Source organism: Lycium barbarum, chromosome 11, assembly GCF_019175385.1.
Source record: "Lycium barbarum isolate Lr01 chromosome 11, ASM1917538v2, whole genome shotgun sequence".
In the NCBI taxonomy this organism is placed as follows: domain Eukaryota; kingdom Viridiplantae; phylum Streptophyta; class Magnoliopsida; order Solanales; family Solanaceae; genus Lycium; species Lycium barbarum.
The window spans coordinates 16957275-16972230 of NC_083347.1; positions in this window are offsets into that span (position 1 = coordinate 16957275).

The window sequence follows — 14956 nt, forward strand, 5'->3', positions numbered from 1 at the left end:
CCAGAATTTAAATTTTATGGGTTCAACCTTTCAGGATTCTTATTTGAACCCATTGTTATTTAGAAGTTATGGGTTCATGTCTACTATTGATTGCAATTTTAATAAATTTATGCTCCGCGCGAAAGTCAGGGTTCTATTGAACCCCCACCTTGTATGCTACATATGCCCCTAGCTACTACCAAAAAAGGGCAATTTGTGGAGGTTGAAAGTTGTAATTTGTGGGGGTTTTAGCCTCCTCTAATTGCTTGAGGAGGCTAAAACCCCCACAAATTACAACTTTTAACCTCCGCAAATTACTCATTTTTTTGTATATAGCAACCGCTGCCTTATATCGAAAAGGGGTGCGATGAGGGAACCCTCTACTTCTAACAAAAGGGCTCGGGTTCGTGTCATGAAAATAGAGAAAAATACCTAGTAATTAAGGAACACTTTCAACTTTATGGGTCAAGCAGTACGAATATTAATTAGTCGGACTATGGTAATTTTTGGATACCAAAAAAAAAATACCCCGTAAATCAAAATCTTGTTTGAGCATTTAATACTCTTACTTTATATTTTATGTGTTATATTAAATCATGTTATTATCTTACATAACAAATGAGACACCATAATACTACATGATATTTAAAAAATAAATCACAGGAAATTTATCGATCGTATCAATAATGTAAAGAAACTGAGATGATTGAAATGATTTCGAAACGCCTAATTTGATATTATACAATCTAGTAATCGAAAAAATTAACATGATATAAATTTATTAAAATAACTGATTGAACCGAACCGTTAACACCTACTGTAGATATATGCTAGCTATTCTTCCAAGGATACCCTTCCTCTATTGAGCCTACTAATTCATCCCTTTAGAAGGATAATCTTTACAATCTAGTACTAATACTTTAATAGTTTATCTTTTAATAGTTTATCTTTCATACGCAGATGATGTAACATAAATTTTACAGTATCAAACTCAGTTAAAATATTAGTAACTTAGAAGATTAGATAAAATTTTCTTATTAAAACAAGTAAATTTAAATATATTAATAGTGTAAAAAAATAACGTTATTAATGTATAGAATGAGTTAATCGCATACTCCTTCCTTCCCATTTTAATTGTCGTTTTAGCTTTTTCACGCCCACTAATTATTACTATTATTATTAATAATAATAATAAAATAAAATAAAAAATACAAGGTATAGTATATTAAGTTACAACTATTTATTAGGCGCTTTTTGAAAATTGAGTAGTATTAAGGAAAACTACGTATTTGATGTTAAGGGTATAGTTGGAACAATATCAAATGTTGATCTTGAATTCTTAAAATGACAATAATTTTGGGATAATCTTTTTGTGAATTAAAATGAAACGAAGGGAATACTTTTTTATTACTCCATCCATCTCAAATTATTTGTAGTGATTACTATAAATAGTTGTCTCAAATTATTTGTCGTTTTAGGAGTTCAAGGCACAATTAATTATTTTTTCCCATTTTACTCTTAGTAGAATTCTGTCATTAATGAAGATGACACATAGATAGAGTAAACATTTAATGGAGAGAGATTATAACTTAGATATAAATAAGATTAATGTTAGTCAAATACCCTCCTAATTAATCCTCCCTCCGTTTCAATTTATGTGAACCTTTTCGAAGTACGAGGGTCAAACTTTATAACTTTGACCTTAAATCTTGACATAGATTTTTCAAATTTGTAAAAATAAAATTTATATATTTAGAAACTACATTAAAAGTATTATAAGTTATGATATTTATTATTACAATAATTTAGAAAAAGTTATGGGTTCACATAAATTGAAACAGAGGGAGTATTTCTTAAGGGGTGTGTAAAAAACAAAAAAAAAAACGATAAATAATTTGAGACGGAGGGAGTATTATTTCGTTGCTCGGGTCTCTCATTTATCCTAACATTGAGGGAAGTAATGCCACTAAACATTTGCAAGATGTAGTTTTTTGGTCTTTTATGTGTCGACTTCTGTTAATGATTTCGTTCGTCAACACAATAAAATGTAACACGTTCAAAATTGCTTATTCATGAATTGGGTCAAGGAAGTAAATGTAGAAACTACATTTTGTGCCTTTAACTTTACGTAGAGAACCACTCCGCTCCTCATGAGTTAGAAACAAAATTCGAGAACATATTCTTTTAGTTTGAATACCCCAAAAAGTGTATTTTTGTCTCGACATACACTTGTTTCTCATGAGGAACATGTGGTAGAGAAGAGAACGAGTATAGATTGAGCTTTATATGGCTCAAATTCTAACACCAGTTTTATGCAGAAGACTTGACTCAGTCCGTTACCAAAATATTAATACTGTCCATTTTCATCTATGATTTGCGTTCAGACACATCAATTCTATATAGCCCCTGCGGTTCAAAATGTTTTTCAATTCAATGATTGGTAATTAGGTGTCTCGATGAGAATTATTGATATCTCTTTTGCGTGATTGATCGAATGCTTGAATACAATAATTACTTTATGGGAAAAGGGTTAATTACTCTTTAATTTTACGCAATTGTCCAAATTGGTCATTCGTTAATAGTTGGAGTCAGATCTACTTTGGCCATTATCAATAGGGAAAAGGGTCAAATTTGCTGCTCTACTATGCAAAAGGATCGATTTTACCTAGGATCAATGGCAGAACCAGTGTCAAATCCGGACTATTTTGTAATGTTTAGGAACACATTTGGACTATTTTGCATAGTTTAAGAGTAAATTTGATGACCAATTTCCATTATAAAAAGGGTTCACGTATTGAAAAATTTATATCGTTACTCAATAAGGAAATCTAACTTACTTCTTATAACAATAAAATTTAATTTAATTTTAAGTGATAAAAGTATAAATGTGAACCATTTCACAAAGTTCGGACACAAATTTTAGACCTTTTTCCCGTATATTAGTTACGAAAGTCGCTTGACGTAGGACCTCACGAAACTGAAGGTAAAAATTGTTCGAGACTAATAACTAGTAAGAAAATGGCTATTCAGTACAAAATTCAGGTAAGCCAGGTAATATATCAAAGAAATTGAGCAAACCAAATTTAATCTTCAAGTTAAATACAAAAGGTAGACTCAAACTCCTTTTCATAGAGCTTTTTAACACTTTCTCCTTTTCTTTTTTGATTTGTTGTGTGAGGTGGTAGAGGACGATCTTTAGGAAGGTGGGTGATTATGGTTATATTGCATGCTTTAAGGTTTTAAAATTGACCATATAATCTTAATTCTTATCTTAACGCCGTCCTCACAAATCGCAATCAGAATATATTCTTGACATATTGCATTGAGTATTTCTTAAAACTTGTGTTTTGCTGTTAACCCAAATTGCACATTGCAATCACATATTAATGATCAGTCCCCTTCATCGAAATGAATGTTACTCGGTTAAAGTACGAAAGTTAATATATCAGATATTTTAAGTGAATTAATTCAAATATAGTGTTGATTTCGTAACTTTTATAAAACAAGATTTACATATTTAAAACTACATTAAAAACATTATTAATCACATTATTATATAATAAAATATATGTCAATGAAAAATTATTTAATTTCTGAATTTGAAAAGGAGAGATTATTGACTTATACATAAGCATATCCGTCTCTGGATTTGGTGGTGGAAAATCTGGCATCATAGTTGAAGAAAAAATATCCAAAATTGCATTGTTTAATGTACTAGTATTTCATACTTTCCAGCTCACGTAGTATGCCTTACCTTATATTGTCGTCATGCTTATATCTATTTCAACAGCTTGCATTTATATTACAAAGTTATTATTATTGTAATTGTACGCAGGGCCAGTGCCGGCGGTCCCCCCGCCTCCACAAACGCACACACAATTTTCGTAAGTTTCAAAAAGTTGCTATACAAAATTAATTTTGCTCCATATGTTTTTATTAGATATTCCATTACCTTTTTCAATATAAGCTGTTCCTTCCATATAGAAATCTGGCAACACGAGTTGAAAAACTTTGGCCCAATTTCAGTAATAATTTTCGCAATTACATGAATTCAAATTGCTAGCTAATCAAATATTTGCAATACGAGTTATATAACTGTCATTTTATTCTTGTATGTTGAAATTTTTTGGCCCAATTTCAGTACTACCTGTCATACAATTTTGGGCAATTCGCAGTAACGCCCTTATATTGGGGCGGTCTTTAATTTTTGTCCATCAAAATGAAATATTTAATTCGCCTAAAATCTCAGGATTCCGGGTTCACACCCCTGCTCATGCAAAAATTAAAAAAAACAATCGCTAGACAGAGGTTGTCTACAAACTCTGCCCCGACCAGGCAAACTATGCCTTAAGGTAGAGTTTTGCAGGGAAACTATACCTTAGCAAACTTTACCTGATAAGGCATAGTTTGCGGTAAACTTTTGGTCTGTCTTCCAGGTACACACATGCATCTTGCTTCTCTATTTCATGCCCTTGATTTAATGTCATTATTTATTGTACTACTTTTGTACACAAAATTCTGCCCATGCAAAACTCTGCCTTAAGGTAGAATTCTGCCTAAACCTTGTATGGTCAGAATTTTGCAAATTTCTGCCTTAAGTCGGAGTTTTGAGGCAAAACCCTGCCTTACAAATCAAAACATCTGCCTTGCGAAAATTCCGTCATTTTTTTTACTGAGCTGGGGTTCGAACCCAGAACCTCAGAGTATTAGGCAAAATTAAAGACCACCAATTTGAAGGCCAAAAATTAAAAACCACCCCAAATGAAGGACAATCCGCGCACAAAGTACAGTTTTCGCAATTACATGATTTCAAATTGCTAACTAATCAAATTGTTAGTATTTCTCCATCAAAGTTCAAACTACTCCAAATTGATCCATTAAGATTAACTTATGTAGTTGGTTTACTTGGGCCGGATGTTAAGCAATTTGTGAGAACTTGTATTCTCTACCATCCATGGCCCAGCCCAAGTCATTATTTTGAAAAACACTTTGTACAATATGAATGGTCTAACGGGTCATTTGCACTTTTATCCTGTTTTGTACCGGTCTTTAATTTTTACCTCTCAATACAAATAATTTTTTCGCTCGGTATAAACTTTCGTATCATAATATCCCACAAGTTATGCCGAGGCCCTTAAAAAATTATGTCCCCCTAGGCATAAGTTTAATTTTGAAGGGTGAAATTAAAGGCCAACCCGTTTGAAGGGAAAATCGTGCAATTTCTTCTTGTCTAACCCATCTATGGCCCAACCCAACTTATAAAATCTAAACTTCCAACTTGGTTTTGTCTTGGAGTAAACTAATTGTTATTTGCGTGACCCAAAACTACACACTCGAATTGTGCCAATGGCTTCACTATCTCTCCACTCAAGATGATGCTCTGCATTTTGAGTAAGGTGGGATTGTTGAGTAGAATTTGTTATTTGTTTATTCAAGCCTTAATGCCCTTGAACTCGTTTACAAGAAGAAATTCTTAAGAGGCACTTACAGAAAAGAGTTAATCATATCTTGCGCGAAACTAAAACTTTAGTAGTGCTTATACCATTAACCCTTACCCAACAATGTAATTGATTCATTTTTCCCACAAAGAATTGCATAAAAAAACAACTCTACTACCATTAATAAGGTCAAAATTTTCAATTCGTTGTGTTATTATTGGAATATATTGTAATCTCTGAACAATTGAAACTGTTCTTGGAAAAAGATAAAATCATTGTATTTAAAAGGCGACATGCATTTTCTAATTTTTTGTATCTATTATTAACGAGAAAACAGGGTAGAGTATATTGTTGGAATAAACAATTATGGTAAAGGACAAAGCTACTCCTATGATTGAAGCAATCAATGCATTCTCCATTCTAGGTATATGATATTCCAAGGTGGAATCTTCTTTATGTCTTAGCACATGTAAAGTGGAAGATGACTTTGATATATCAGTAGCTACAGAATTATATTTGCCTTGTTCTGTTTTGGACTTGTTACAAAAGTTGAATCAAAGCCAAAGGGGTACTTGATCAATCATGCTCAACTTTCTTACCCACTCTTCCTCTTGGATCATTTTCAAATAATTTTTCCTTGACTATGTGGTCCATATTTGATAAGCCTGATTCTTCCAATGTTGTTTTGCTTTAAGTTTCATTTTGTAGTTGTTCTTGAAAATCATCATTATAGCTACATTTGATGATTCCGACGACTAGAGATTAATTGTAGTTGAAATGTTATGGTAAAGATAATTGCTTTTTTACGGAACTCCTTACTTTTATTTTGTTGAATTCAAATTTAGTGGGAAATATTACCGCTGACCCATTCTTTCAAAGTTGCTGGGTATGTTTTTGTTGGCATTGTCAAATATAGCCTAATTTTAGATGACTAAATTTTTTTTGTTTCCCACTCATTATTCAGCGTTCTGTATTTATATTGAGGCTCAATTAAATTCAAATTAGTGTAGTAAAATCTGATATTGAAGGATGAAGCATTTTCTAACAATTCTTATCCAGAATTTGTATCCAAAACCTAAAAGTACTTACCATCTTATCATATTCTAAGTCAGAGGCGGATGAAGCATTATAGTTTGGGGTTCGATTGAACCCCAAATTTTCAATGCGGGATATAAATTTATATGTAAAAATTTACTAAATTTATAATAAATAGTAGATATGAATTCATAATTTTAAAAATATAATGGTTCATTACTAAAAAATTTAAAGGTTAAACCCAAGAGTTTAAATCATCTATCCGCCTTGTTCTTAAGTGTAAGATCACAATTTTTTTTTGGTTTTCCACCCAATCACAAAACTTTAGATCAAACACGTAACATAACTTTTAACAAGGGTAACAAAGTGCCGAGGAATAGTAGTAGTAGTTTTTAAAATAGAAGAGACAGAAAGAGAGGATTTACGACACCATCATTGCTTATCTTTTACTTGCACTTTCCGTGCTCAATTACCAAAGCTGTTTTCTTTAAGTCATTTCATCTCCTTTTATTTACATTAGATTTCTAGACTTTTATCATTACCAAAGTTGAGAAAGGATTTGAAAATTGTTCTTTAATCTTTTACTCTGTAGGATGTCTACTTCCTTAATACTTGAACTTTTTGAAGTGCTAACGTCCCTTCTTCGAGCGTGCCTAGCACACGAGTACCCTATAGCAGGAAGGCACTCGAGGTAGCTGCGAAAAAGACCCTTGTGGTAAATCACATAGGTATACTACTCATATAGTGAATTCTAAGAATTAATCATTTAAAAACAATGTGTATGCTAATGAAGATTTTGGGACTCATTTTGATAGTGCTTTTTCTTTCGCATTTTTAATGGAGAAATTCAAAGAATTTAGGGGTCGTTTGATTTGAAGTACAAGCCAAAACTAATTATGATATGTAAGTTGATATTGTTTTATATAATGTTTGGTATGAAGTGTAAAATTATGCATTAACAATTAATCTTCATATAATTGTAGCAAAGACTAAGTTTCTTGGTCCAAATTTATGAACTTCTATTTGAATTATAACCTCTAAATTATTTAACCTTTTAACTATCAATTTGAGAATTGTGCGTAAAAATAACTCAAAAGCTTAAATCATAGACTAACGTTAAGAAAACGGTAACCAAACGCAAAGGGTCCAAATCTGATGCCATATAGAAAGTAGAAAAGAAAGTGGAATTGTCTTTTTGTTTCTTTTCTCTTGTTTTCTTCAGAGTGGAAACTGGGAAACACGAGTTGGGCTACTAGCTTTTTGCAAAGAGCCTTTTTACAGAAATAATTCAGCGTAATAGGCGCTTTTGTATTGCCTTGAGACTAAAAGTACACAAATCTCAAGCTAATTGCTTTTCCACTTTACCTACTTTTTTAAAAAAGAAAAGGCCAGATGTGTGAGTCTGTTTGGAGGGGCTTATTCCAAGCTAAAAAAAAAAAAAAAAAATTTGGATAATCTAACTTATTTTTTTTAATTTATAAATTGTTTTTAGCTTATAAGCTGCTTTAGATAAGCTAAGTCAAATGGGCCCAATCATTTTTTTAAGCTTATTTTAAGCACAAAATGACTTTAAACTGATCAGGCAAACACTCAAAAAGGCTGAAAATAACTTATAAGCCAATCCAAACGGGTTCTAGTCGTTTTTGCACTAAACTTTACAATTCCGATTTGTTAAAAAATCAAAATACTTTATATGTGGTCCTTCCTGGTGTGGAAATACACGAGATAAAAAAAATTGAGATAAAAAAATTTATTCGACTCATATGTGATTAGGACCATCGTATACACTATATTATTATGTTATATTACTCAAACTAATTAATTGGGTCAATTGCAGATTGAATTGTCATGATTATATAGTACTATATATTATGAGAAAGGCAAATTTAGGCTCATCTGGTATTAACGTTTACAATATCCTGCATACATTTCTTATGCGCAAATATGTTTTGCACTACTAGCCAGTACAAGACGAAGCTCTATTCGAAAATTAAGATTTCAATACTAGAACTAGGAAGTAGCTATGGGCAAATTCTGTAGCTAAATAGAAAAATTCATGGCTAGTTCTATTTGTAACTGCTTATCAATAAATTATGTTAGCTATAAGCAATTTAGCGACAAAGCTAATAGCTAATTCCAACTCTTTTATGTAGTGTTTTGCGATCTACATTTAGTTTACTCTAGGTAATTTAAATTACACTAATATGCATATTCGATGTATAAATGAGACGGATGAGTAATTAACAACAATTTTTTAAATTTAATAACAACAAACTATATTTTAAGATATCTTAAAAAGAAAAAAGGTTGAGACATGTGAAAATGCTCTAAGCAAGACTTTTGTCCAAGTGAGAAAGCGCCAAGGATGCGTATCCACGGGCTTAGGTCGAGAAGGTACAGCTGACAACATTAGATCAAAAGCCACATACGCCCCTCACCTTCCCAAGGTAAAATGGACTTCAATGTTTGTCGGCGAACTCAGGTTTGAACATTAGTTCAAATTTCTCCTATAGTTCATTTGAATTATTGGTTCAAAAATCTTATTAAGCTAAAATATTGAAGTCGGATGAACCGTAACTTATATTTTACATTTATAACTCCTTGAATTTGTTAATAAATTTTATGTAGACGTTCGAATTATAATTGATTTGTACCTACTGAGCACGTGATCACATGGCAAATTTATTAGGCCATCTCCAACCCACCTTCATTTTTACCTCCAAACTCCATTTTGGAGTAAAAAATGGAGGAATTTTGCTCCAACCTAGCTGCAAATTTGCCCCCATTTTGGAGGTTGAACACTGTCACTTCAAATTTGGAGTGACACTATTCATCCACTCCATCACTATTCCCTATTTTTTTTATTATTTAACTCTGTTAATTTATCATATTATATATACCTAATTATGTTTATGTAATATCTTTATAGTATTAATTTTACATCTTAATTTTGGCGTATAATTTTGATAAATTAATCTTCGTGCATATATTATTTTTATGTAAAATTGAAAGTTAATTTTATTATAAGTTATAATTGTATAAAAAAATATATAACCATCACAAAAATGAAAGGTGCAAATATAAAATATAAGATGTTGCTAAAATTGAACAGTGAAAATTGAAAATACATTAAATAAAAATACAGGAAATATATTTTTTCTGTATTTTTATACCCTTTTTCGGTCATTTCTTACATGGGCGTGTCAACATGAAGCAGCAGCGCGTGAGGGCATTTTTTAACATGGCCACGTCAGCACCATGTCAGAATTTTTTAAAATTTTTGTCTTTTCCTTATTATTCATTTGACTTTTCTTTTATTAATTATATTTACACTAATTAAACTCTAATTAGCCATTAAAATCATCCAATAATTTTATCTTCTTCATCACTAAACCATTTCACCACCACATCTCACCGGAAAGACCATATCCGCCGCCACCTCCGCCATCAATTTCACCACTACATCTCATCTGTTTCAAGAGTAATTTTTTTATTTCAAAATCAAAATTAGTACCTTTTTATTTCTGCTTTATTTTGGGGTATCAGTTTTGCTATATGGTATTGATAGATCAAATGGGTAAATGGGTCGGAAGAGAAAATGGAAATTTTTGGGTTTCAAATGGGTTCTTGATCAAGTACCATGAGATAGCCAAACATGGTGGATCAAACATGGCTGAAAATGGTGAAAATAAACAATCTATTTTTTTCCGAACAAGTACCATGAGATAGCCAAACATGGCTGAAAATGGTGGATCAAACATGGCTGAAAATAGTGGAATTAAAGAATCTATTTTTTTGTCGAATTTTTGTTACTGAATTTCTTATTCTAACAGTTGAAATTTTATTTAGTAAGTGATTCGATTTTCATTTTGGTTCAATTTTTTTATTTCAACACCCCTATTGAGTTTACGATTTCAATTAGGGTTTGGTGATGTAAAGAAGAAAAATTGAAGAGACTATAGATTTGAATCAGTTGGAAAGAAAGAATTGAACAAACTGAAAAAGTGGGGGTCGTGTAAAAATGACCGAAAAAGGGTACAAAAATACAGAGAAAATAAGGCCAGGGGGTAATAGGTAGCCCGTAAAGGTTGGGTGTGTCATAATTAAACAGATCAAACGTTAGGGTGCATTCTAGGCATTTTCTCTAAAAATACATTAAAATTGGAAATACATTAAAATTGAAAATACATTGAATTGAAAATACATAAAAATTGAAAATATATTAAATTAAAAATACATAAAAATTGAAACTGCATTAAATAACATAATAATTTAGTAGGGAGGTAAGTCGTTTCCAGATACACCAAATCATTAAAGAATTGAGTGAATGAGGCAGAGGATTGTTGTGGTTGTGATTGTGGCTGTGGAAATTGTTGACTCCTTTTATCCATTATTCGTTTTTGTTCTTGTCGCAAAAATTCACGACGATTCGGATCGACAACATAATCCACATCGATGAGTAATTTTTTTTTTCTTTGAGGTCTTTTAGTCTCAAAGCTTATTTTTTTTTGCCTTCAAAGTTTTTTATTTTTTGTCCCATTTGAATCTTTCATCACCTCAACAATCTGACTGTTTTCTGATTGAACCATTTTCATATAATCTTCATCTATTTTTCACTTCATTTTTGCTTTCTTCACCCCACCGGGTCGTTGTTGTTATACCCCACATTTTCATAGCATGAGCATGACACGTGCTTCCTAAAAAAAATTGATTATGTTGTTGCTACGTAATTTAAACTCACGTTGATAGTGTTGTATCCCATATTTTAGTACGTCGGATTATTTGTTAGTTGAGGTGGGGCCCACACGTCGAGATTTTTTTTGGACATGTGACAAATTATATGAAGCACATATGTGAAGTTAAACACAACTCAAGAAGGACCCTTGAGCCAAATCGAAGTGGAAGTCCTCCAAACAAATATTTTTAAGTAACGTTTTCGGGTGATCTACCTTCGAGGGGAAAAAACGGTATTATACGTTTGGAATTTGGAAAAATACTAAGCAATAGAAGTTGTATATAATTGAATTATCTTTCCAACCATAGGTCGTGGGTCCACAGGTGACGTCGGGACAAGGAGATATAGACATTTTAAGGCAGAAAGGTCCGTGGGCTAGGCCCAATCCGAGCCCAACCGGGTTGGGCCCATGACCCATGTTTATTTAAGTGCAACTTCGGCCCTTTTCTCCTCAATTTTCATACCAAAACACCAGAAAATTCTGGAAAAAGAGAAAGAGGAGCCTTGGAGAGGAGAAAAACCAATTTTGACCAAAACTTGAGCCCCGAATCCCGAAGCCCATGAAGGGAAAAGTGTTGTACACTGCGTTGTCTTCAATATGAGCTAAAAATCAATCAAGAAATAGAGGATGGACGTGATGGCTGCACACTTGGGGTAAGATTACAATCCCTTTTCATTGTTAACAAGTTTATTTAAAGTTTTAACGGATTAGAACGGAGAAAATAGCGATATAAATTCGTTTGTTGATGTTGTTGAATTATGGTTTGAGTTTGAGGAGAACTTTGGATAATATATATATATATTTCTTATAGGATGTTGTTATTAATGTTATTGGTATCGATTTCAGCTTCTCTACGGAAATAAAATTACTAAATAGTTATACCGCAAATTGGTTGGTTGAGAAATTTAGAAAAGAGTGTGTGGGCTGTTCTATGGCATACGTTGGTATTGGAAATGATGTTAATACTATTGGCATTGTTGTTAATGTTGTTGGTTGCTCAATTGGAATTCGGGCTAGGCATATAAACAGGGGAGATGCTACCGATTTTCGGCAGGATATAAAATAGTATGATTTAAAATATGGTACAAATGTGCGATGAAAAGGCTAACGTTAGCATAAATCCCTTCAAATGTAGATTTACGAGCTCGGACAAATAAGCGTAGCTAATAGGAGATTGAACAGGTATGTAAGGCTTACCATTTCTTTCTTTTGGCATGATCTTTGTGAAACCAACATGACAAAGTATATGTATATGATTCCAAAGAAACTCCCATTCTTAGAGCCACTAGGATGGCTAACGTTCTTGATTTCCATAAGCTGTTTCATATGGTTTTGATGCGTATCTATGATGTCCGAAGTTCTGTTTGATATGTTTCCGAATGGCATTCGAAAAATAATTGATATGACTAAAGTTTTGATTTTCAAATGATAGCACGTTTGATTATTCCATTGAGTCTTTGATATATTTTGATACGTACATATGGTTCCAAGAGCTCTATCTGATTTGATGCATAACGATATTCGAAAAGTACCTAACATGATTAGTGTTCTGATTTTCCAAAAATGGCTTCTAAAACGTTCGTAGAAGGTTTTGTACTTAAAACGCCCATAACTTTCTTATACAAAGTCGGATTGACCCAAAACTTGTTTCTCAGCCTTCAGGTGTCGGTAAGTATACTTGTCTATCGAGTCTTGATTTATGTGCATATAGTTTCTCACGACTTTGCTCGTGCATGCATTAATGTATCCTCCACTGAGTCCCGGGCCAGGATATGTTCTCGTGCGTACTCCAGTGCATTGTTCACCGAGTCCCTCTCACTTGCGGGCCGGGACACGTTATATGTATATGTATATGATGATACGGGGATGGTGGCCAGGATGGCATATGATGACTTTATTCACCGAGACCGCAATAGAGGGCCGGGACACGTTATGTATATATGGTATATGATGCTGGTATGCATGATTCTATCCACCGAGTCCCTCAATAGAGGGCCAGGACACGTTATATGTATACATGATATATGATGTTGACAGGCATGATTCTATCCACCGAGTCCCTCACTAGAGGGCTGAGGCACGTTATATGCATACAAGATATATGATGTGGATATGTATGATGTTATCCACCGAGTCCCTCACTGGAGGGTCGGGACACGTTATCTGTATATATGATATGATGTGGATATGCATGATTTTCATTTAAAAAGGCAAGTGCTTTGATGTTTTAAAATGTCATACTTGATTCTGGTAAATCTCTGTTTCAGTTATGATCCTCTTTTCTGTATTCCATGCCTTACATGCTCAGTACATATTCCGTACTGACCCCCTTTCTTCGGGGGCTGCGTTTCATGCCACGCAGGTACATCCAGATGAGTGGAAGGTATTATTAGAAGACTTGCTAGAAGGTGTTCCCAGGGTAAAATGGACTTCAATGTTTGTTGGCGAACTCAGGTTTGAACATTAGTTCAAATTTCTCCTATAGTTCATTTGAATTATTGGTTCAAAAATCTTATTGAGCTAAAATATTGAAGTCGGATGAACCGTAACTTATATGTTACATTTATAACTCCTTGAACTTGTCAATAAATTTTATGTAGACATTCGAATTATAGCTGATTTGTATCTATTGAGCACGTGATCACATGGCAAATTTATTAGGCCATCTCCAACCCACCTCCATTTTTACCTCCAAACTCCATTTTGGAGTAAAAAAATGGAGGAATTTTGCTCCAACCTAGCTGCAAATTTGCCTCCATTTTGGAGGTTGAACAGGGTCACTCCAAATTTGGAGTGACACTATTCATCCACTCCATCACTATTCCCTATTTTTTTTTATTATTTAACTCTGTTAATTTATCATATTATATATACCTAATTATGTTTATGTAATATCTTTATAATATTAATTTTATATCTTAATTTTGGCGTATAATTTTGATAAATTAATTTTCATGCATATATTATTTTTATGTAAAATTGAAAGTTAATTTTATTATAAGTTATAATTGTATAAAAAAAATATATAACCATCACAAAAATGAAAGGTGCAAATATAAAATATAAGATGTTGCTAAAATTGAAAAGTGAAAATTGAAAATACATTAAATAAAAATGCAGGAAAAATGCCTAGAATGTACCCCTAACGTTTGACCTGTTTAATTACGACACACCCAACACCTAGCCTTATTTTTTCTGTATTTTTGTACTCTTTTTCGGTCATTTCTTACATGGGCGTGTCAACACGAAGCAGCAGCGCGTGAGGGCATTTTTTAACATGGGCACGTCAGCGCCATGTCTGAATTTTTTAAATTTTTTGTTTTTTCCTTATTATTCATTTGACTTTTCTTTTATTAATTATATTTACACTAATTAAACTCTAATTAGCCATTAAAATCATCCAATAATTTTATCTTCTTCATCACTAAACCATTCCACCACCACATCTCACCGGAAAGACCATATCCGCCGCCACCTCCGCCATCAATTTCACCACTACATCTCATCTGTTTCAAGAGTAATTTTTTTATTTCAAAATCAAAATTAGTACCTTTTTATTTCTGCTTTATTTTGGGGTATCAGTTTTTGCTATATGGTATTGATAGATCAAATGGGTAAATGGGTCGGAAGAGAAAATGGAAATTTTTGGGTTTCAAATGGGTTCTTGATCAAGTACCATGAGATAGCCAAAAAATGGTGGATCAAACATGGCTGAAAATGGTGAAAATAAAGAATCTATTTTTTTTCGAACAAGTACCATGAGATAGC